The sequence below is a fragment of the Petromyzon marinus genome, unplaced genomic scaffold (genome assembly GCF_048934315.1).
Source record: "Petromyzon marinus isolate PM22_M1 ecotype Great Lakes invasive population unplaced genomic scaffold, UKy_Petmar_22M1.pri1.0 PM_G_Scaffold_64, whole genome shotgun sequence".
NCBI lineage: Eukaryota > Metazoa > Chordata > Hyperoartia > Petromyzontiformes > Petromyzontidae > Petromyzon > Petromyzon marinus.
The window spans coordinates 1,021,374-1,044,594 of NW_027423018.1; the positions used below are offsets into that span (position 1 = coordinate 1,021,374).

The following is a 23,221-nucleotide window of genomic DNA, read 5'->3' on the forward strand; positions in this document are numbered from 1 at the left end:
ACGCCAGCATGCAACGGCCTACTCGTTTTGAATGACGCAACAATAGTTTGTTGTACATACACTGTTAAGCAGACGGTGCATATTTGTAAAATAGCTTCTTGTTAATACGATGTAACGTGATGCAGTCAATTTCGCTGCAGTAATTCAATGTTGTTAATATGCCCGTCAATGATTTATAATGAATACTTGTCTGTGCGCGTACATGTATCATTTTGTCTGAGGTCACACATTGAATAAGTGATGTTAGGACAAAGTGTGTGTGTGTGTTTTGGAAGTAACCTGTACAGGGAAGTCAGGTGAGACCCGTTGTTCTTGTGATACAGGTCAAAGGGTACTTTTGTGTTTCACGAAGCGTTTGCCTCTGGAGCAACTCATTTTCCTTGAAATAGGGAGCACGCTTGGATCATTCATCAGTTACAAGGCATACCACTTGAAGGTTACACGTATAGGAGGAGGTACATTCTCTACAACACAAATTGTAGTTTTGTCTTACGTGTTGACGTTGATTTTGTCTAACTGGGACTAGATATGGTCCTTGCTGATTCACGTCTGGATGTTCGTAACCATCGGTTGAAGCAAACCCCACTGCTGTTGTTGAGACGCTGTGCACCAATAAAGGTCCAACACGTTGACGGCCTTCAGGCCAGGAAAGTCACAACATTTGCACACGAAGGACGCATTCACGCAAGTACCCCATGCTCCGTTTTGAAGTTTTAGAATGAAACATCTTTGAATTGTGTTGTGTTTTGAGTTAGATGATTTTATTTCTTCAATAAAAGCTTGTATCAATTTACATCTGGAAGACTTCATTGCAAAGGACATTTCGTGTGAATTTTCTCTCGTCATTAAGTAGATGGCCTTGCCGGGGGTTCGGTTCAATGCGGACACACACTGTGTACACACACACAGTATACACAGTGTACACACACACAGTGTACACACAGTGTACACACAAACAGTGACACACAGTGTACACACACACAGTGTACACACACAGTGTATACACAATAATGTCCACGTTGTTGTTGCTGAGCTCACACACCCAAGGGAGGGAGCAGTAGAAAATGAATCTAAATCAACTTAAACTCCAACTCTGTGACGTCACCACTCTGCCATACCTCATCGGCGTGAAACGCAAGGGGGAGGTGTAACTTGCTAGTGACGTCATGTCACCAAGGTATTCACCCCTCCCCCGTCCACCGAGCTCTTGAGCGTGACGTCACCTCCGCCTGGGTCACTGCCGATATCGGTCCAGTGGCAATCCTTATTTGGGCAAAGCTACGCCCAGTGACTGGCGGCTCATTAACATAATGTATCCGTTAAAGCCGTCGCGAATTTATTGCGACGGGTTCAGCGCCAACGCCCCCATCCCTCGACGTATGGTCTGGTCTCATTAACATAATTTATTCACTTAGAGAGCCGCTCGTGGGAGGGAAGTGACGTCATACTACTTCCTGCTGTCGCGAGGCAACAGGAAGCTGCCGTGTGCGCGCTTGCACTGAAATCCGAGGTGAGAAATTCTCATCGTTGTGGTGGTGGTCGTTGTGGTGGTGGTTGTTGTTGTTGTTTACCAAGGTAGAGCCTCGCTCTCGTAGGGATGTCAGTTGAGTAGCAGCGAGCATGGGAATCGATGTCCAGGTTGGAACCTTACAACGCGGGGCCTAGCCACGCGGGGCCTTGCCTCCTGCCCTCGCCTGATTGCGTTCACTTTAATTATCTCGCTTAAGTTTAATTTGTCTTCACCCGGCTCGCCACTTTGTAACTTTGTTTTATTGTAAATATTCACGCAGTTTTTATTTTCTTTTGTTAGCAGGCCAAGCCCGCTTGAGCTGCTATACCGCTCTTGTTGTCAGAAGCGACCTGCCCACAACAACACAAGGTGAGGCTTTGTCAACGTGTGTGAATGTTTTGACTTAAAACTTTGGTGACTGCAGGAATTAATATTCTTGGTTTATTCGATAAAGTCACGTAGATAGAAAATAAAATAATAATAAAATGAAAAATAAAATAAAACAATAAACCCACGACGTTTCGATCGCAACACAAGTGGTCTTTATCTTATTGAATTTAATCTTCTTAGTTTTTTCGGTAAAGTCACGTTGAAGAGAAACAACAAAATAATAAAATATATATAACAATAAAAAATCTCACGACGTTTCGACCATAACTCAAACGGTCATCTTCAGGTGTGTTGGTTTGCATAAATTTATTTTTAAACAGCGCATTTATTTATAAAAAACGTTGGCGTCACGCGCAGCGATTTGGCAGTTTGCCCAGGACTAGTCCATCTATTTTTTTTTTAAAAGAGGAGGGGGGAGACGAAATTTTTTATAATGTATGCTGTCTGAAAGCCACTGTAAGCGTGAACAATCAATTAAGAACTGAAATGGTTTATCAAATCTTTCCAATGATTGCTAAGATAGAATCCATCTTCTCGGTTGAAATTGTCTCTGTGCTTGTATATGTGGATAGCCTCATGAACGAATCTCTCATGGAAGCCAGATGGCTTACAAAGAACCTCCGTCTTGGAAAAGTCAATGGCATGTGAGCCTACTGAATTAGAACAATGATCTGCTACGGCCGAGGTGTTGGTCCTACCGTGTTTAAGGTCTGCTTTATGTTCACGAATGCGGTCCGAGACATGGCGTTTGGTTTCTCCAATGTAACTACTACCACAGAGGCAACTTAGTTTGTAGACACCAGGGTATTGTATGTCCGGAATCACATCTTTTACAGACGGAACCAGATCACGGATTTTATGTAATGTGTTGAAACGGACCTGGATCTTGTGTTTATTCAAGATTTTGGAGATCTTTTTTGTGATCCCAGCAATGTAGGGTAAAGTGATGGTTTTGAAAGGCTCCTCAAGAGGGTTCTTCTTCATGGTTTGAGTGATAGCTTTGCGGATTGTATAGTCGGAGTAACCATTAGCCCTAAGAGCTTGGTGTACGTGCTTGAGTTCACTGCTTATGTGTTCCTGGTCGGATATGCATTGGGCTCTATGATACAGAGTCTTGATGAGAGAATTCTTCTGTGATGGATGGTGGTGGGAATCCGGTTTCAGATAAGCATCCGTATGGGTAGCTTTCCTGTAGACAGAGTGGCTCATTGAACCATCAGGTCTCTTTTTAATTAGGACATCCAAAAAAGGTATCTTGCCATCTATTTCGACTTCCATGGTAAATCTGATGGCTGGGTGTATGGAATTGATGTGGTCGAAGAATTGGTCTAGAGCAGGCCGGCCATGTGGCCAGATGACAAAAGTGTCATCCACGTACCTCTTCCATAAGGTTGGGCGCAGAGTGGCAGTCTGGATGGCGTCAGTCTCAAATTTCTCCATGAAAATGTTAGCTATAACTGGAGAAAGGGGGGAGCCCATTGGGGTGCCCTCAGTTTGTTTGTAGAAAGTTCCATTCCAAGTGAAGTATGTATTGGTTAAACAGTGCCTCACCAGGGGGGGTACCTCAGTGTTTAGTCCTTGATGAACCAAGTCTTCAATGATTGCAATGGTGTCAGGTACAGGAACCTTGGTGAATAAGGAAACTATATCAAAACTGACAAGCAGGTCGTCTGGGGACAGGGAAATACCCTTGATTGTCGATACCAGGTGAGTAGAATTTTGTACCGCAGAGGTGGTCTTTCCAGTGAAAGGACGCAGGATTTCAGACAAAAAACGAGCTAGTTTGTAGGTGGGGGAGCTGATAGTAGAGACTATGGGACGAAGAGGTGTATCAACTTTATGTATTTTTGGTAAGCCGTATAATCTTGGTGGCCTGGCAGGAGAAGGTTTAGACTAGTTTGTAGGTGGGGGAGCTGATAGTAGAGACTATGGGACGAAGAGGTGTATCAACTTTATGTATTTTTGGTAAGCCGTATAATCTTGGTGGCCTGGCAGGAGAAGGTTTCGACTAGGAGGGTGAGAGAACAGGCTAGCAGTGGAGAGGCTAGGAGCGTGAGAGAACAGGCTAGCAGTGGAGAGGCCAGGAGGGTGAGAGAACAGGCTAGCAGTGGAGAGGCTAGGAGCGTGAGAGAGAACAGGCTAGCAGTGGAGAGGCTAGGAGAGAGAGAGAACAGGCGAGCAGTGGAGAGGCTAGGAGAGGGAGAGAGAACAGGCTAGCAGTGGGGAGGCTTGGAGGGTGAGAGAACAGGCTAGCAGTGGAGAGGCTAGGAGCGTGAGAGAGAACAGGCTAGCAGTGGAGAGGCTAGGAGAGTGAGAGAGAAAAGGCAGGCAGTGGAGAGGCTAGGAGAGTGAGAGAGAACAGGCTAGCAGTGGAGAGGCTAGGAGGGTGAGAGAACAGGCTAGCAGTGGAGAGGCTAGGAGAGTGAGAGAGAACAGGCTAGCAGTGGAGAGGCTAGGAGGGTGAGAGAACAGGCTAGCAGTGGAGAGGCTAGGAGCGTGAGAGAACAGGCTAGCAGTGGAGAGGCTAGGAGAGAGAGAACAGGCTAGCAGTGGAGAGGCTAGGAGCGTGAGAGAACAGGCTAGCAGTGGAGAGGCTAGGAGCGTGAGAGAACAGGCTAGCAGTAGAGAGGCTAGGAGGGTGAGAGAGAACAGGCTAGCCGTGGAGAGGCTAGGAGAGTGAGAGAGAACAGGTGAGCAGTGGAGAGGCTAGGAGAGTGAGAGATAACAGGCTAGCAGTGGAGAGGCTAGGAGAGTGAGAGAACAGGCTAGCAGTGGAGAGGCTAGGAGAGTGAGAGAATAGGCTAGCAGTGGAGAGGCTAGGAGAGTGAGAGAACAGGCTAGCAGTGGAGAGGCTAGGAGCGTGAGAGAACAGGCTAGCAGTAGAGAGGCTAGGAGCGTGAGAGAGAACAGGCTAGCAGTGGAGAGGCTAGGAGGGTGAGAGAACAGGCTAGCAGTGGAGAGGCTAGGAGCATGAGAGAGAACAGGCTAGCAGTGGAGAGGCTAGGAGAGTGAGAGAACAGGCAGGCAGTGGAGAGGCTAGGAGAGTGAGAGAGAACAGGCTAGCAGTGGAGAGGCTAGGAGGGTGAGAGAACAGGCTAGCAGTGGAGAGGCTAGGAGAGTGAGAGAACAGGCTAGCAGTGGAGAGGCTAGGAGGGTGAGAGAACAGGCTAGCAGTGGAGAGGCGAGGAGCGTGAGAGAACAGGCTAGCAGTGGAGAGGCTAGGAGAGAGAGAACAGGCTAGCAGTGGAGAGGCTAGGAGCGTGAGAGAACAGGCTAGTAGTGGAGAGGCCAGGAGGGTGAGAGAACAGGCTAGCAGTGGAGAGGCTTGGAGAGAGAGAACAGGGCAGCAGTGGAGAGGCTAGGAGCGTGAGAGAACAGGCTAGCAGTGGAGAGGCTAAGGAGAGTGAGAGAACAGGCTAGCAGTGGAGAGGCTAGGAGCGTGAGAGAGAACAGGCTAGCAGTGGAGAGGCTAGGAGAGTGAGAGAGAGAACAGGCTAGCAGTGGAGAGGCTAGGAGCGTGAGAGAACAGGATAGCAGTAGAGAGGCTAGGAGGGTGAGAGAGAACAGGCTAGCCGTGGAGAGGCTATGAGAGTGAGAGAACAGGCTAGCAGTAGAGAGGCTAGGAGCGTGAGAGAGAACAGGCTAGCAGTGGAGAGGCTAGGAGAGAGAGAACAGGCTACCAGTGGAGGCTAGGAGAGTGAGAGAACAGGCTAGCAGTGGAGAGGCTAGGAGAGTGAGAGAACAGGCTAGCAGTGGAGAGGCTAGGAGCGTGAGAGAACAGGCTAGCAGTAGAGAGGCTAGGAGCGTGAGAGAGAACAGGCTAGCAGTGGAGAAGCTAGGAGGGTGAGAGAACAGGCTAGCAGTGGAGAGGCTAGGAGCGTGAGAGAGAACAGGCTAGCAGTGGAGAGGCTAGGAGGGTGAGAGAACAGGCTAGCAGTGGAGAGGCTAGGAGCGTGAGAGAACAGGCTAGCAGTGGAGAGGCTAGGAGAGTGAGAGAACAGGCTAGCAGTGGAGAGGCTAGGAGAGTGAGAGAATAGGCTAGCAGTGGAGAGGCTAGGAGAGTGAGAGAACAGGCTAGCAGTGGAGAGGCTAGGAGCGTGAGAGAACAGGCTAGCAGTAGAGAGGCTAGGAGCGTGAGAGAGAACAGGCTATAAGTGGAGAGGCTAGGAGGGTGAGAGAACAGGCTAGCAGTGGAGAGGCTAGGAGCATGAGAGAGAACAGGCTAGCAGTGGAGAGGCTAGGAGAGTGAGAGAACAGGCAGGCAGTGGAGAGGCTAGGAGAGTGAGAGAGAACAGGCTAGCAGTGGAGAGGCTAGGAGGGTGAGAGAACAGGCTAGCAGTGGAGAGGCTAGGAGGGTGAGAGAACAGGCTAGCAGTGGAGAGGCTAGGAGCGTGAGAGAACAGGCTAGCAGTGGAGAGGCTAGGAGGGTGAGAGAACAGGCTAGCAGTGGAGAGGCGAGGAGCGTGAGAGAACAGGCGAGCCGTGGAGAGGCTAGGAGTGTGAGAGAACAGGCTAGTAGTGGAGAGGCTAGGAGGGTGAGAGAACAGGCTAGTAGTGGAGAGGCCAGGAGGGTGAGAGAACAGGCTAGCAGTGGAGAGGCTAGGAGCATGAGGGAGAACAGGCTAGCAGTGGAGAGGCTAGGAGAGAGAGAACAGGCTAGCAGTGGAGAGGCTAGGAGCGTGAGAGAACAGGCTAGTAGTGGAGAGGCCAGGAGGGTGAGAGAACAGGCTAGCAGTGGAGAGGCTTGGAGAGAGAGAACAGGGCAGCAGTGGAGAGGCTAGGAGCGTGAGAGAACAGGCTAGCAGTGGAGAGGCTAAGGAGAGTGAGAGAACAGGCTAGCAGTGGAGAGGCTAGGAGCGTGAGAGAGAACAGGCTAGCAGTGGAGAGGCTAGGAGAGTGAGAGAGAGAACAGGCTAGCAGTGGAGAGGCTAGGAGCGTGAGAGAACAGGATAGCAGTAGAGAGGCTAGGAGGGTGAGAGAGAACAGGCTAGCCGTGGAGAGGCTATGAGAGTGAGAGAACAGGCTAGCAGTAGAGAGGCTAGGAGCGTGAGAGAGAACAGGCTAGCAGTGGAGAGGCTAGGAGAGTGAGAGAGAACAGGCTAGCAGTGGAGAGGCTAGGAGAGAGAGAACAGGCTAGCAGTGGAGAGGCTTGCAGAGAGAGAACAGGCTACCAGTGGAGGCTAGGAGAGTGAGAGAACAGGCTAGCAGTGGAGAGGCTAGGAGAGTGAGAGAACAGGCTAGCAGTGGAGAGGCTAGGAGCGTGAGAGAACAGGCTAGCAGTAGAGAGGCTAGGAGCGTGAGAGAGAACAGGCTAGCAGTGGAGAAGCTAGGAGGGTGAGAGAACAGGCTAGCAGTGGAGAGGCTAGGAGCGTGAGAGAGAACAGGCTAGCAGTGGAGAGGCTAGGAGGGTGAGAGAACAGGCTAGCAGTGGAGAGGCTAGGAGCGTGAGAGAACAGGCTAGCAGTGGAGAGGCTAGGAGAGAGAGAACAGGCTAGCAGTGGAGAGGCTAGGAGCGTGAGAGAACAGGCTAGCAGTGGAGAGGCCAGCAGGGTGAGAGAACAGGCTAGCAGTGGAGAGGCTAGGAGCGTGAGAGAACAGGCTAGCAGTGGAGAGGCTAGGAGAGAGAGAGAGAACAGGCGAGCAGTGGAGAGGCTAGGAGAGTGAGTGAGAACAGGCTAGCAGTGGAGAGGCTAGGAGAGAGAGAACAGGCTAGCAGTGGAGAGGCTAGGAGCGTGAGAGAACAGGCTAGCAGTGGAGAGACTAGGAGAGTGAGAGAACAGGCTAGCAGTGGAGAGGCTAGGAGCGTGAGAGAACAGGCTAGCAGTAGAGAGGCTAGGAGCGTGAGAGAGAACAGGCAGGCAGTGGAGAGGCTAGGAGAGTGAGAGAACAGGCTAGCAGTGGAGAGGCTAGGAGCGTGAGAGAACAGGCTAGCAGTGGAGAGGCTAGGAGCGTGAGAGAACAGGCTAGCAGTGGAGAGGCTAGGAGAGAGAGAACAGGCTAGCAGTGGAGAGGCTAGGAGCGTGAGAGAACAGGCTAGCAGTGGAGAGGCCAGGAGGGTGAGAGAGAACAGGCGAGCCGTGGAGAGGCTTGGAGAGAGAGAACAGGGCAGCAGTGGAGAGGCTAGGAGCGTGAGAGAGAACAGGCTATCAGTGGAGCGGCTAGGAGCGTGAGAGAACAGGCTAGCAGTGGAGAGGCTAAGGAGAGTGAGAGAACAGGCTAGCAGTAGAGAGGCTAGGAGCGTGAGAGAGAACAGGCTAGCAGTGGAAAGGCTAGGAGAGTGAGAGAGGGAGAACAGGCTAGCAGTGGAGAGGCTAAGGAGCGTGAGAGAACAGGCTAGCAGTGGAGAGGCTAGGAGCGTGAGAGAACAGGCTAGCAGTAGAGAGGCTAGGAGGGTGAGAGAGAACAGGCGAGCCGTGGAGAGGCTATGAGAGTGAGAGAACAGGCTAGCAGTAGAGAGGCTAGGAGCGTGAGAGAGAACAGGCTAGCAGTGGAGAGGCTAGGAGAGTGAGAGAGAACAGGCTAGCAGTGGAGAGGCTAGGAGAGTGAGAGAGAACAGGCTAGCAGTGGAGAGGCTAGGAGAGAGAGAACAGGCTAGCAGTGGAGAGGCTAGGAGAGTGAGAGAACAGGCTAGCAGTGGAGAGGCTAGGAGCGTGAGAGAATAGGCTAGCAGTAGAGAGGCTAGGAGCGTGAGAGAGAACAGGCTAGCAGTGGAGAGGCTAGGAGGGTGAGAGAACAGGCTAGCAGTGGAGAGGCTAGGAGGGTGAGAGAACAGGCTAGCAGTGGAGAGGCTAGGAGAGTGAGAGAGAACAGGCTAGCAGTGGAGAGGCTAGGAGCGTGAGAGAACAGGCTAGCAGTAGAGAGGCTAGGAGCGGGAGAGAGAACAGGCTAGCAGTGGAGAGGCTAGGAGGGTGAGAGAACAGGCTAGCAGTGGAGAGGCTAGGAGCGTGAGAGAGAACAGGCTAGCAGTGGAGAGGCTAGGAGAGTGAGAGAGAACAGGCAGGCAGTGGAGAGGCTAGGAGAGTGAGAGAGAACAGGCTAGCAGTGGAGAGGCTAGGAGGGTGAGAGAACAGGCTAGCAGTGGAGAGGCTAGGAGCGTGAGAGAACAGGCTAGCAGTGGAGAGGCTAGGAGAGAGAGAACAGGCTAGCAGTGGAGAGGCTAGGAGCGTGAGAGAACAGGCTAGCAGTGGAGAGGCTAGGAGTGTGAGAGAACGGGCTAGCAGTAGAGAGGCTAGGAGGGTGAGAGAGAACAGGCTAGCCGTGGAGAGGCTATGAGAGTGAGAGAACAGGCTAGCAGTAGAGAGGCTAGGAGCGTGAGAGAACAGGCTAGCAGTGGAGAGGCTAGGAGAGTGAGAGAGAACAGGCTAGCAGTGGAGAGGCTAGGAGAGTGAGAGAACAGGCTAGCAGTGGAGAGGCTAGGAGCGTGAGAGAATAGGCTAGCAGTAGAGAGGCTAGGAGCGTGAGAGAGAACAGGCTAGCAGTGGAGAGGCTAGGAGGGTGAGAGAACAGGCTAGCAGTGGAGAGGCTAGGAGGGTGAGAGAACAGGCTAGCAGTGGAGAGGCTAGGAGAGTGAGAGAGAACAGGCTAGCAGTGGAGAGGCTAGGAGCGTGAGAGAACAGGCTAGCAGTAGAGAGGCTAGGAGCGGGAGAGAGAACAGGCTAGCAGTGGAGAGGCTAGGAGGGTGAGAGAACAGGCTAGCAGTGGAGAGGCTAGGAGCGTGAGAGAGAACAGGCTAGCAGTGGAGAGGCTAGGAGAGTGAGAGAGAACAGGCAGGCAGTGGAGAGGCTAGGAGAGTGAGAGAGAACAGGCTAGCAGTGGAGAGGCTAGGAGGGTGAGAGAACAGGCTAGCAGTGGAGAGGCTAGGAGCGTGAGAGAACAGGCTAGCAGTGGAGAGGCTAGGAGAGAGAGAACAGGCTAGCAGTGGAGAGGCTAGGAGCGTGAGAGAACAGGCTAGCAGTGGAGAGGCTAGGAGTGTGAGAGAACGGGCTAGCAGTAGAGAGGCTAGGAGGGTGAGAGAGAACAGGCTAGCCGTGGAGAGGCTATGAGAGTGAGAGAACAGGCTAGCAGTAGAGAGGCTAGGAGCGTGAGAGAACAGGCTAGCAGTGGAGAGGCTAGGAGAGTGAGAGAGAACAGGCTAGCAGTGGAGAGGCTAGGAGAGTGAGAGAGAACAGGCTAGCAGTGGAGAGGCTAGGAGAGTGAGAGAGAACAGGGCAGCAGTGGAGAGGCTAGGAGAGAGAGAACAGGCTAGCAGTGGAGAGGCTAGGAGAGAGAGAACAGGTTAGCAGGGGAGAGGCTAGGAGAGTGAGAGAACAGGCTAGCAGTGGAGAGGCTAGGAGAGTGAGAGAACAGGCTAGCAGTGGAGAGGCTAGGAGCGTGAGAGAATAGGCTAGCAGTAGAGAGGCTAGGAGCGTGAGAGAGAACAGGCTAGCAGTGGAGAGGCTAGGAGTGTGAGAGAACAGGCTAGCAGTGGAGAGGCTAGGAGCGTGAGAGAACAGGCTAGCAGTGGAGAGGCTAGGAGAGTGAGAGAGAACAGGCAGGCAGTGGAGAGGCTAGGAGAGTGAGAGAGAACAGGCTAGCAGTGGAGAGGCTAGGAGGGTGAGAGAACAGGCTAGCAGTGGAGAGGCTAGGAGAGTGAGAGAGAACAGGCTAGCAGTGGAGAGGCTAGGAGCGTGAGAGAACAGGCTAGCAGTAGAGAGGCTAGGAGCGGGAGAGAGAACAGGCTAGCAGTGGAGAGGCTAGGAGGGTGAGAGAACAGGCTAGCAGTGGAGAGGCTGGGAGCGTGAGAGAGAACAGGCTAGCAGTGGAGAGGCTAGGAGAGTGAGAGAGAACAGGCAGGCAGTGGAGAGGCTAGGAGAGTGAGAGAGAACAGGCTAGCAGTAGAGAGGCTAGGAGCGGGAGAGAGAACAGGCTAGCAGTGGAGAGGCTAGGAGGGTGAGAGAACAGGCTAGCAGTGGAGAGGCTAGGAGCGTGAGAGAACAGGCTAGCAGTGGAGAGGCTAGGAGTGTGAGAGAACGGGCTAGCAGTAGAGAGGCTAGGAGGGTGAGAGAGAACAGGCTAGCAGTAGAGAGGCTAGGAGGGTGAGAGAACAGGCTAGCAGTGGAGAGGCTAGGAGGGTGAGAGAACAGGCTAGCAGTGGAGAGGCTAGGAGAGTGAGAGAGAACAGGCTAGCAGTGGAGAGGCTAGGAGCGTGAGAGAACAGGCTAGCAGTAGAGAGGCTAGGAGCGGGAGAGAGAACAGGCTAGCAGTGGAGAGGCTAGGAGGGTGAGAGAACAGGCTAGCAGTGGAGAGGCTAGGAGCGTGAGAGAGAACAGGCTAGCAGTGGAGAGGCTAGGAGAGTGAGAGAGAACAGGCAGGCAGTGGAGAGGCTAGGAGAGTGAGAGAGAACAGGCTAGCAGTGGAGAGGCTAGGAGGGTGAGAGAACAGGCTAGCAGTGGAGAGGCTAGGAGCGTGAGAGAACAGGCTAGCAGTGGAGAGGCTAGGAGAGAGAGAACAGGCTAGCAGTGGAGAGGCTAGGAGCGTGAGAGAACAGGCTAGCAGTGGAGAGGCTAGGAGTGTGAGAGAACGGGCTAGCAGTAGAGAGGCTAGGAGGGTGAGAGAGAACAGGCTAGCCGTGGAGAGGCTATGAGAGTGAGAGAACAGGCTAGCAGTAGAGAGGCTAGGAGCGTGAGAGAACAGGCTAGCAGTGGAGAGGCTAGGAGAGTGAGAGATAACAGGCTAGCAGTGGAGAGGCTAGGAGAGTGAGAGAGAACAGGCTAGCAGTGGAGAGGCTAGGAGAGTGAGAGAGAACAGGGCAGCAGTGGAGAGGCTAGGAGAGAGAGAACAGGCTAGCAGTGGAGAGGCTAGGAGAGAGAGAACAGGTTAGCAGGGGAGAGGCTAGGAGAGTGAGAGAACAGGCTAGCAGTGGAGAGGCTAGGAGAGTGAGAGAACAGGCTAGCAGTGGAGAGGCTAGGAGCGTGAGAGAATAGGCTAGCAGTAGAGAGGCTAGGAGCGTGAGAGAGAACAGGCTAGCAGTGGAGAGGCTAGGAGTGTGAGAGAACAGGCTAGCAGTGGAGAGGCTAGGAGCGTGAGAGAACAGGCTAGCAGTGGAGAGGCTAGGAGAGTGAGAGAGAACAGGCAGGCAGTGGAGAGGCTAGGAGAGTGAGAGAGAACAGGCTAGCAGTGGAGAGGCTAGGAGGGTGAGAGAACAGGCTAGCAGTGGAGAGGCTAGGAGAGTGAGAGAGAACAGGCTAGCAGTGGAGAGGCTAGGAGCGTGAGAGAACAGGCTAGCAGTAGAGAGGCTAGGAGGGTGAGAGAACAGGCTAGCAGTGGAGAGGCTGGGAGCGTGAGAGAGAACAGGCTAGCAGTGGAGAGGCTAGGAGAGTGAGAGAGAACAGGCAGGCAGTGGAGAGGCTAGGAGAGTGAGAGAGAACAGGCTAGCAGTAGAGAGGCTAGGAGCGGGAGAGAGAACAGGCTAGCAGTGGAGAGGCTAGGAGGGTGAGAGAACAGGCTAGCAGTGGAGAGGCTAGGAGCGTGAGAGAACAGGCTAGCAGTGGAGAGGCTAGGAGTGTGAGAGAACGGGCTAGCAGTAGAGAGGCTAGGAGGGTGAGAGAGAACAGGCTAGCAGTAGAGAGGCTAGGAGGGTGAGAGAGAACAGGCTAGCAGTGAAGAGGCTGTTCTCTCTCTGTGTGCCAGTGGTGAGCTGTTCTCTCTGTGTGCCAGTGGTGAGCTGTTAGTGTGTGCCAGTGGTGAGCTGTTCTCTCTGTGTGCTAGTGGTGAGCTGTTCTCTCTGTGTACCAGTGGTGAGCTGTTCTCTCTCTGTGTGCCAGTGGTGAGCTGTTCTCTCTCTGTGTGCCAGTGGTGAGCTGTTCTCTCTGTGTGCCAGTGGTGAGCTGTTCTCTCTGTGTGCCAGTGGTGAGCTGTTCTCTCTGTGCCAGTGGTGAGCTGTTCTCTGTGTGTCAGTGGTGAGCTGTTCTCTCTGTGTGCCAGTGGTGAGCTGTTCTCTCTGTGTGCCAGTGGTGAGCTGTTCTCTCTCTGTGTGCCAGTGGTGAGCTTTTCTTTCTGTGTGCCAGTGGTGAGCTGTTCTCTCTGTGTGCCAGTGGTGAGCTGTTCTCTCTCTGTCAGTGGTGAGCTGTTCTCTCTGTGTGTGTGCCAGTGGTGAGCTGTTCTCTCTGTAGGCCAGTGGTGAGCTGTTCTCTCTGTGTGGCAGTGGTGAGCTGTTCTCTCTCTGTGTGCCAGTGGTGAGCTGTTCTCTCTGTGCCAGTGGTGAGCTGTTCTCTCTCTGTGTGCCAGTGGTGAGCTGTTCTCTCTGTGTGCCAGTGGTGAGCTGTTCTCTCTGTGTGTCAGTGGTGAGCTGTTCTCTCGCTGTGCCAGTGGTGAGCTGTTCTCTGTGTGCCAGTGGTGAGCTGTTCTCTCTCTGTGTGTCAGTGGTGAGCTGTTCTCTCTCTGTGCCAGTGGTGAGCTGTTCTCTCTGTGCCAGTGGTGAGCTGTTCTCTGTGTGTCAGTGGTGAGCTGTTCTCTCTGTGTGTGCCAGTGGTGAGCTTTCTCTCTGTGCCAGTGGTGAGCTGTTCTCTCTGTGTGTCAGTGGTGAGCTGTTCTCTCGCTGTGCCAGTGGTGAGCTGTTCTCTCTGTGTGCCAGTGGTGAGCTGTTCTCTCTCTGTGTGCCAGTGGTGAGCTGTTCTCTCTGTGTGCCAGTGGTGAGCTGTTCTCTCTGTGTGTCAGTGGTGAGCTGTTCTCTCTCTGTGTTTGCCAGTGGTGAGCTGTTCTCTCTCTGTGTTTGCCAGTGGTGAGCTGTTCTCTCGCTGTGCCAGTGGTGAGCTGTTCTCTCTCTCTCTATGTGCTAGGGGTGAGCTGTTCTCTCTGTGTGCCAGTGGTGAGCTGTTCTCTCTCTGTGTGCCAGTGGTGAGCTGTTCTCTCTGTGTGTCAGTGGTGAGCTGTTCTCTCGCTGTGCCAGTGGTGAGCTGTTCTCTCTGTGTGCCAGTGGTGAGCTGTTCTCTCTCTGTGTGCCAGTGGTGAGCTGTTCTCTCTGTGTGCCAGTGGTGAGCTGTTCTCTCTGTGTGTCAGTGGTGAGCTGTTCTCTCTCTGTGTTTGCCAGTGGTGAGCTGTTCTCTCTCTGTGTTTGCCAGTGGTGAGCTGTTCTCTCGCTGTGCCAGTGGTGAGCTGTTCTCTCTCTCTCTATGTGCTAGGGGTGAGCTGTTCTCTCTGTGTGCCAGTGGTGAGCTGTTCTCTGTGTGCCAGTGGTGAGCTGTTCTCTCTCTGTGTGCCAGTGGTGAGCTGTTCTCTCTCTGTGTGCCAGTGGTGAGCTGTTCTCTCTCTCTCTGTGCTAGTGGTGAGCTGTTCTCTCTGTGTGCCAGTGGTGAGCTGTTCTCTCTCTGTGTGCCAGTGGTGAGCTGTTCTCTCTGTGTGCCAGTGGTGAGCTGTTAGTGTGTGCCAGTGGTGAGCTGTTCTCTCTGTGTGCTAGTGGTGAGCTGTTCTCTCTGTGTATCAGTGGTGAGCTGTTCTCTGTGTGCCAGTGGTGAGCTGTTGTCTCTGTGTGCCAGTGGTGAGCTGTTGTCTCTGTGTGCCAGTGGTGAGCTGTTCTCTCTGTGTTTCAGTGGTGAGCTGTTCTCTCTGTGTGCCAGTGGTGAGCTGTTCTCTCTGTGTGCCAGTGGTGAGCTGTTCTCTCTGTGCCAGTGGTGAGCTGTTCTCTCTCTGTGTGCCAGTGGTGAGCTGTTCTCTCTGTGTGCCAGTGGTGAGCTGTTCTCTCTGTGTGTCAGTGGTGAGCTGTTCTCTCGCTGTGCCAGTGGTGAGCTGTTCTCTGTGTGCCAGTGGTGAGCTGTTCTCTCTCTGTGTGTCAGTGGTGAGCTGTTCTCTCTCTGTGCCAGTGGTGAGCTGTTCTCTCTGTGCCAGTGGTGAGCTGTTCTTTGTTTGTCAGTGGTGAGCTGTTCTCTCTCTGTGTGCCAGTGGTGAGCTTTCTCTCTGTGCCAGTGGTGAGCTGTTCTCTCTGTGTGTCAGTGGTGAGCTGTTCTCTCGCTGTGCCAGTGGTGAGCTGTTCTCTCTGTGTGCCAGTGGTGAGCTGTTCTCTCTCTGTGTGCCAGTGGTGAGCTGTTCTCTCTCTGTGTGCCAGTGGTGAGCTGTTCTCTCTCTCTGTGCTAGTGGTGAGCTGTTCTCTCTGTGTGCCAGTGGTGAGCTGTTCTCTCTCTGTGTGCCAGTGGTGAGCTGTTCTCTCTCTGTGTGCCAGTGGTGAGCTGTTCTCTCTGTGTGCCAGTGGTGAGCTGTTAGTGTGTGCCAGTGGTGAGCTGTTCTCTCTGTGTGCTAGTGGTGAGCTGTTCTCTCTGTGTACCAGTGGTGAGCTGTTCTCTCTCTGTGTGCCAGTGGTGAGCTGTTCTCTCTCTGTGTGCCAGTGGTGAGCTGTTCTCTCTGTGTGCCAGTGGTGAGCTGTTCTCTCTGTGTGCCAGTGGTGAGCTGTTCTCTCTGTGCCAGTGGTGAGCTGTTCTCTGTGTGTCAGTGGTGAGCTGTTCTCTCTGTGTGCCAGTGGTGAGCTGTTCTCTCTGTGTGCCAGTGGTGAGCTGTTCTCTCTCTGTGTGCCAGTGGTGAGCTTTTCTTTCTGTGTGCCAGTGGTGAGCTGTTCTCTCTGTGTGCCAGTGGTGAGCTGTTCTCTCTCTGTCAGTGGTGAGCTGTTCTCTCTGTGTGTGTGCCAGTGGTGAGCTGTTCTCTCTGTAGGCCAGTGGTGAGCTGTTCTCTCTGTGTGCCAGTGGTGAGCTGTTCTCTCTCTGTGTGCCAGTGGTGAGCTGTTCTCTCTGTGCCAGTGGTGAGCTGTTCTCTCTCTGTGTGCCAGTGGTGAGCTGTTCTCTCTGTGTGCCAGTGGTGAGCTGTTCTCTCTGTGTGTCAGTGGTGAGCTGTTCTCTCGCTGTGCCAGTGGTGAGCTGTTCTCTGTGTGCCAGTGGTGAGCTGTTCTCTCTCTGTGTGTCAGTGGTGAGCTGTTCTCTCTCTGTGCCAGTGGTGAGCTGTTCTCTCTGTGCCAGTGGTGAGCTGTTCTCTGTGTGTCAGTGGTGAGCTGTTCTCTCTGTGTGTGCCAGTGGTGAGCTTTCTCTCTGTGCCAGTGGTGAGCTGTTCTCTCTGTGTGTCAGTGGTGAGCTGTTCTCTCGCTGTGCCAGTGGTGAGCTGTTCTCTCTGTGTGCCAGTGGTGAGCTGTTCTCTCTCTGTGTGCCAGTGGTGAGCTGTTCTCTCTGTGTGCCAGTGGTGAGCTGTTCTCTCTGTGTGTCAGTGGTGAGCTGTTCTCTCTCTGTGTTTGCCAGTGGTGAGCTGTTCTCTCTCTGTGTTTGCCAGTGGTGAGCTGTTCTCTCGCTGTGCCAGTGGTGAGCTGTTCTCTCTCTCTCTATGTGCTAGGGGTGAGCTGTTCTCTCTGTGTGCCAGTGGTGAGCTGTTCTCTCTCTGTGTGCCAGTGGTGAGCTGTTCTCTCTGTGTGTCAGTGGTGAGCTGTTCTCTCGCTGTGCCAGTGGTGAGCTGTTCTCTCTGTGTGCCAGTGGTGAGCTGTTCTCTCTCTGTGTGCCAGTGGTGAGCTGTTCTCTCTGTGTGCCAGTGGTGAGCTGTTCTCTCTGTGTGTCAGTGGTGAGCTGTTCTCTCTCTGTGTTTGCCAGTGGTGAGCTGTTCTCTCTCTGTGTTTGCCAGTGGTGAGCTGTTCTCTCGCTGTGCCAGTGGTGAGCTGTTCTCTCTCTCTCTATGTGCTAGGGGTGAGCTGTTCTCTCTGTGTGCCAGTGGTGAGCTGTTCTCTGTGTGCCAGTGGTGAGCTGTTCTCTCTCTGTGTGCCAGTGGTGAGCTGTTCTCTCTCTGTGTGCCAGTGGTGAGCTGTTCTCTCTCTCTCTGTGCTAGTGGTGAGCTGTTCTCTCTGTGTGCCAGTGGTGAGCTGTTCTCTCTCTGTGTGCCAGTGGTGAGCTGTTCTCTCTGTGTGCCAGTGGTGAGCTGTTAGTGTGTGCCAGTGGTGAGCTGTTCTCTCTGTGTGCTAGTGGTGAGCTGTTCTCTCTGTGTATCAGTGGTGAGCTGTTCTCTGTGTGCCAGTGGTGAGCTGTTGTCTCTGTGTGCCAGTGGTGAGCTGTTGTCTCTGTGTGCCAGTGGTGAGCTGTTCTCTCTGTGTTTCAGTGGTGAGCTGTTCTCTCTGTGTGCCAGTGGTGAGCTGTTCTCTCTGTGTGCCAGTGGTGAGCTGTTCTCTCTGTGCCAGTGGTGAGCTGTTCTCTCTCTGTGTGCCAGTGGTGAGCTGTTCTCTCTGTGTGCCAGTGGTGAGCTGTTCTCTCTGTGTGTCAGTGGTGAGCTGTTCTCTCGCTGTGCCAGTGGTGAGCTGTTCTCTGTGTGCCAGTGGTGAGCTGTTCTCTCTCTGTGTGTCAGTGGTGAGCTGTTCTCTCTCTGTGCCAGTGGTGAGCTGTTCTCTCTGTGCCAGTGGTGAGCTGTTCTCTCTGTGTCAGTGGTGAGCTGTTCTCTCGCTGTGCCAGTGGTGAGCTGTTCTCTCTGTGTGCCAGTGGTGAGCTGTTCTCTCTCTGTGTGCCAGTGGTGAGCTGTTCTCTCTGTGTGCCAGTGGTGAGCTGTTCTCTCTCTGTGTGCCAGTGGTGAGCTGTTCTCTCTGTGTGCCAGTGGTGAGCTGTTAGTGTGTGCCAGTGGTGAGCTGTTCTCTCTCTGTGTGCTAGTGGTGAGCTGTTCTCTCTGTGTACCAGTGGTGAGCTGTTCTCTCTCTGTGTGCCAGTGGTGAGCTGTTCTCTCTCTGTGTGCCAGTGGTGAGCTGTTCTCTCTCTGTGTGCCAGTGGTGAGCTGTCTCTCTGTGTGCCAGTGGTGAGCTGTTCTCTCTCTCTGTGCTAGTGGTGAGCTGTTCTCTCTGTGTGCCAGTGGTGAGCTGTTCTCTCTGTGTGCCAGTGGTGAGCTGTTCTCTCTGTGTGTCAGTGGTGAGCTGTTCTCTCGCTGTGCCAGTGGTGAGCTGTTCTCTGTGTGCCAGTGGTGAGCTGTTCTCTCTCTGTGTGTCAGTGGTGAGCTGTTCTCTCTCAGTGCCAGTGGTGAGCTGTTCTCTCTGTGCCAGTGGTGAGCTGTTCTCTCTGTGTCAGTGGTGAGCTGTTCTCTCGCTGTGCCAGTGGTGAGCTGTTCTCTCTGTGTGCCAGTGGTGAGCTGTTCTCTCTCTGTGTGCCAGTGGTGAGCTGTTCTCTCTGTGTGCCAGTGGTGAGCTGTTCTCTCTCTGTGTGCCAGTGGTGAGCTGTTCTCTCTGTGTGCCAGTGGTGAGCTGTTAGTGTGTGCCAGTGGTGAGCTGTTCTCTCTCTGTGTGCTAGTGGTGAGCTGTTCTCTCTGTGTACCAGTGGTGAGCTGTTCTCTCTCTGTGTGCCAGTGGTGAGCTGTTCTCTCTCTGTGTGCCAGTGGTGAGCTGTTCTCTCTCTGTGTGCCAGTGGTGAGCTGTCTCTCTGTGTGCCAGTGGTGAGCTGTTCTCTCTGTGTGCCAGTGGTGAGCTGTTAGTGTGTGCCAGTGGTGAGCTGTTCTCTCTCTGTGTGCTAGTGGTGAGCTGTTCTCTCTCTGTGTGCCAGTGGTGAGCTGTTCTCTCTCTGTGTGCCAGTGGTGAGCTGTTCTCTCTCTGTGTGCCAGTGGTGAGCTGTTCTCTCTGTGTGCCAGTGGTGAGCTGTTCTCTCTGTGTTTCAGTGGTGAGCTGTTCTCTCTGTGTGCCAGTGGTGAGCTGTTAGTGTGTGCCAGTGGTGAGCTGTTCTCTCTGTACCAGTGGTGAGCTGTTCTCTCTCTGTGTGCCAGTGGTGAGCTGTTCTCTCTGTGTGTGACAGTGGTGAGCTGTTCTCTCTCACTGTGTCAGTGGTGAGCTGTTCTCTCTCACTGTGTCAGTGGTGAGCTGTTCTCTGTGCCAGTGGTGAGCTGTTTTCTCTGTGCCAGTGGTGAGCTGTTCTCTCTCAGTGCCAGTGGTGAGCTGTTCTCTCTGTGTGCCAGTGGTGAGCTGTTAGTGTGTGCCAGTGGTGAGCTGTTCTCTCTGTAACAGTGGTGAGCTGTTCTCTCTGTGTGCCAGTGGTGAGCTGTTCTCTCGCTGTACCAGTGGTAAGCTGTTCTCTCTCGCTGTGCCAGTGGTGAGGCCGTCGCTGTGCCGGTGAGTGGGTCAATCCCCAACGTCGCCCCCCCCCCCGCCACGCCTCGTGTGCTGCTCTGTACAGCTCTCACACTAACAACAACTCTTCTCTCCGCCTGATGAAGGCCGCTCGTGTTGCCATCGAAACGTCGTGGGCTTTTTTGGCTTTTGTTATTTCCCCAGTGATTATTTAAACATTTTTACTATCTAATTTTTGCCGCGTTATTTTTATTTTCTATCTACCGTTACTTCATAGAAAGGACCAGGAATCACTAATAAAACCCTGTGTCTTCTTTGGTTCTTTCGGTAAAGTCACGAGGAATGAGAATAAAATAATAAATTGATAAAATAAAATAACACAATAATATTCTCACGACCTTTCGGCCACAACACAAGCGGCCTTCATCAGGTGAAGGGACGAGACTGGTAGGACAGCGCTGGAGTGAAAGAGCCACGTTCAGATCACGGCCTTTAAGCTGTGTGAGAGGAACAAAGCGCCTTGACAAAGGAATTAGCATATAATTTAGCATTGAAATGGCTGAATGATTAGCTTGTGACTGGTCACAGAAATAGTTATGTTAAAAGTTAAAGCATACACATCCGCAGAGGCACCCCTTGACAATGGAATTAGCATAGAATTTAGCATTGAAATAGCTAAGTTAAAGCATACACATCCGCAGAGGCACTCCTTGACAATGGAATTAGCATAGAATTTAGCATTGAAATAGCTGAGTGATTAGCTTGTAACTGCTTACAGAAATAGCTACGTTAAAGTCAGACCATACACATTCACCGAGGCACTTAGTACAAATCAAACAGGAGAATTTAGCATTGAAATAACTAGGCGAATTTAGCATTGAAATAACTGAGTGATTAGCTAGTGACTGGTCACAGAAATGACTATGTTGAAGTCAAGGCCTACACATCTGAGCTATTCACAGTACTATATAGTGACCCAATAAAAACTAAAATATAAATTACCTTAATGTTATCAATAAACTCTATATTCTCCAATCAGCTCAGCTACCAACAATAAGTCGTTATATATCACAATGCTATATGGCAAAAAATGGGTGGATTCTTACCCTCAACTTTAGCACCACGGATAGCTACGGGCCCCGTTCAGACGGATGAGTTCGTCCATGGTCGGAACAGAGGAGGGGGAGAGAGTCTCTCCGTGTCTCTCCACGTCTCTCTGTGTCTCCGTGTGTCTCCGTGTCTCTCCGTGTCTCTCCGCGTGTCCGTGTCTCTTGTCTCCGCGTGTCTCTCCGTGTCTCTCCGCGTCTCTCCGTGTCTCTCCGTGTCTCTCCGTGTCTCTCCGCGTCTCTCCGTATCTCTCCGTTTCTCTCCGTGTCTCTCCGCGTCTCTCCGTGTCTCTCCGTTTCTCTCCGTGTCTCTCCACGTCTCTCCATGTCTCTCCTTGTCTCTCCGTGTCTCTCCGTGTCTCTCCGTGTCTCCGTGTCTCCGCGTGTCTCTCCGCGTCTCTCCGTGTCTCTTGTCACCGCGTGTCTCTCCATTTCTCTGCGTGTCTCTCCGTGTATCTCCGTGTCTCTCCGTGTCTCCGCGTGTCTCTCCGTGTCTCTCCGTGTCTCTCTGCGTCTCTCCGTGTCTCTTGTCACCGCGTGTCTCTCCGTGTCTCTCCGTGTCTCTCGCGTCTCTCCACGTCTCTCCGTGTCTCTCCGCGTCTCTCCGTGTCTCTCCGTGTCTCTTGTCACTGCGTGTCTCTCCGTGTCTCTCCGTGTCTCTCCGTGTCTCCGCGTGTCTCTCCGTGTCTCTCCGTGTCTCTCCGTGTCTCCGTGTCTCTCCGTGTCTCTTGTCACCGCGTGTCTCTCCGTGTCTCTCCGTGTCTCTCCGCGTCTCTCCGCGTCTCTCCGTGTCTCTTGTCACCGCGTGTCTCTCCGTGTCTCTCCGTGTCTCTCCGCGTCTCTCCGTGTCTCTCCGTGTCTCTTGTCACCGCGTGTCTCTCCGTGTCTCTCCGCGTCTCTCCTTGTCTCTCCTTGTCTCTCCGTGTCTCTCCTTGTCTCCGCGTGTCTCTCCGTGTCTCTCCGTGTCTCTCCGCGTCTCTCCTTGTCTCTCCGTGTCTCTCTGCGTCTCTCCGTGTCTCTTGTCTTTCCGTGTCTCTCCTTGTCTCTCCTTGTCTCTCCGTGTCTCTCCTTGTCTCCGCGTGTCTCTCCGTGTCTCTGCGTGTCTCTCCATGTCTCTCCGTGTCTCTCCGTGTCTCTTGTCACCGCGTGTCTCTCGTCTCTCTGTGTCTCTCCGCGTCTCTCCGCGTCTCTCCGTGTCTCTTGTCACCGCGTGTCTCTCCGTGTCTCTCCGTGTCCGTGTCTCTCCACGTCTCTCCGTGTCTCTCCGCGTCTCTCCGTGCCTCTCCATGTCTCTTGTCACCGTGTGTCTCTCCATGTCTCTCCGCGTCTCTCCTTGTCTCTCCGTGTCTCTCCTTGTCTCCGCGTGTCTCTCCGTTTCTCTCCGTGTCTCTCCTTGTCTCTCCGTGTCTCTCTGCATCTCTCCGTGTCTCTCCGTGTCTCTCCACGTCTCTTCACGTCTCTCCTTGTCTCTCTGTGTCTCTCCGTGTCTCTCCGTGTCTCTCCGCGTCTCTCCGTGTCTCTCCTTGTCTCTCCGTGTCTCTCCGCGTGTCTCTCCGTGTCTCTCCGTGTCTCTCCGTGTCTCTCCGCGTCTCTCCGTCTCTCTCCGTGTCTCTCCGTGTCTCCGTGTGTCTCTCCGCGTCTCTCCTTGTCTCTCCGCGTCTTTCCGTGTCTCTCCGTGTCTCTCCGTGTCTCCGCGTGTCTCTGCGTGTCTCTCCATGTCTCTCCGTGTCTCCGCGTGTCTCCGCGTGTTTCCGCTTCTCTCCGTGTCTCTCCGCGTCTCTCCATGTCTCTCCGTGTCTCCGCGTGCGTTCGATGCGCGTGGAGCGACCCGCGTCACGGACTCACGCGCTATCTTCCTTTCTCATCGCCGCCCGCCCGCCCGCCCGCCCTTCTCTCTCTCTCCTCCTCCTCCTCCCTCTCCATGACCTCGTCGCCCATCGAGTCGACGAGCGAGGAGCAGCCAAATTCAACTGTGCGCCGGCCAGCCGGGGTGGAAGGCCGGACACACTGGACATACAGGGGAGGGTCGTGCATGCGGGCGTGCGGGTGGGCGGGCGGGCTCGCGTTCCACTCACTAACTCACTCACTCACCCGCTCACTCACCCACTCACTCACTCACCCGCTCACTCACCCACTCACTAACTCACCCGGTCACTCACTCACCCGCTCACTCACCCATCCACTCACCCACTCACTCACCCATCCACTCACCCACTCACCCAACCACTCACTCACCCACTCACTTACCCAACCACTCACCCGCTCACTCACCCATCCACTCACCCACTCACTCACCCACCCACTCACCCACCCACTCACCCGCTCACTCACCCATCCACTCACCCACCCAACCACCCACTCACTCACCCATCCACTCACCCACCCAACCACCCACTCACTCACCCACTCATTAATTTTTCCCCCCCGCAAAGACGTCCAGCAGGGGCACGGGGCTCAGCGAGTGACACCGACAATCGGGGCGACATTCTCGTCACAACAGACGGTCACGTGGGCTGGCGGCACCTGACGACAGCACGTGGGTCAAAACGTTGGACGCCGCGTTTGGTGGAATCGGGTGACATTGCTCATCGCTGTGCCAAGGTGCGACTCGAAGCGGTCTAAGTACGGGGCTCACGAGCGGCCGCGTTTGTTCCTCCGTGCCTGCTTGTAGCGGCTAAACAGCGGAATAAAACCCATCGCATTTAGAGGATATTGTCCCTTGTGATGCTTTGAATGTTGAACTGTGTCCATGTACATACAGAACAGAACAAACATACTCGTGATTAAAAAACACAAACATTAAATTCCGATTTAAAGCTTTCGTGACTGCAAGGATTCATCTTCTTTGGTTCTTTCGGTAAAGTCATTACCACGTAGAATGAGAATAAAATAATAAATTGATCAAATAAAATTCTCACGACGTTTCGGCCCAAACAGGGTGATGCCACTTCAGGTTGTCCGTTAGTTCTGCAAGATATAAACCCCACGGCGAAAGGTCTCGAGACCTCCCACGAGGCACAAATCAGACCGCGCGGCGTTGCAGCGGCGGTTTCTTATACGAACTACTCAAAATGTTACCTATAGAAAAGTCTTTTTTATTTGAAAAATCATTCTCATGTCCAGCTGCCTGGTGGGGTGGCGCCCCACCGCCCCCTAGTGGACTAAGTCAGACACCACCCCCCACTGCCCCTA

General features: G+C 53.4%; 1 long non-coding RNA gene across 1 annotated transcript; it reads left to right on the forward strand.

Moving 5' to 3' along the window:
- Positions 1–1,808: 1,808 nt before the first annotated feature.
- Positions 1,809–22,850, forward strand: LOC142919855 (uncharacterized). The gene is made up of 2 exons (XR_012938515.1): positions 1,809–1,879; positions 21,972–22,850. It is a non-coding gene; the product is annotated as an uncharacterized LOC142919855 (long non-coding RNA).
- Positions 22,851–23,221: the final 371 nt, after the last annotated feature.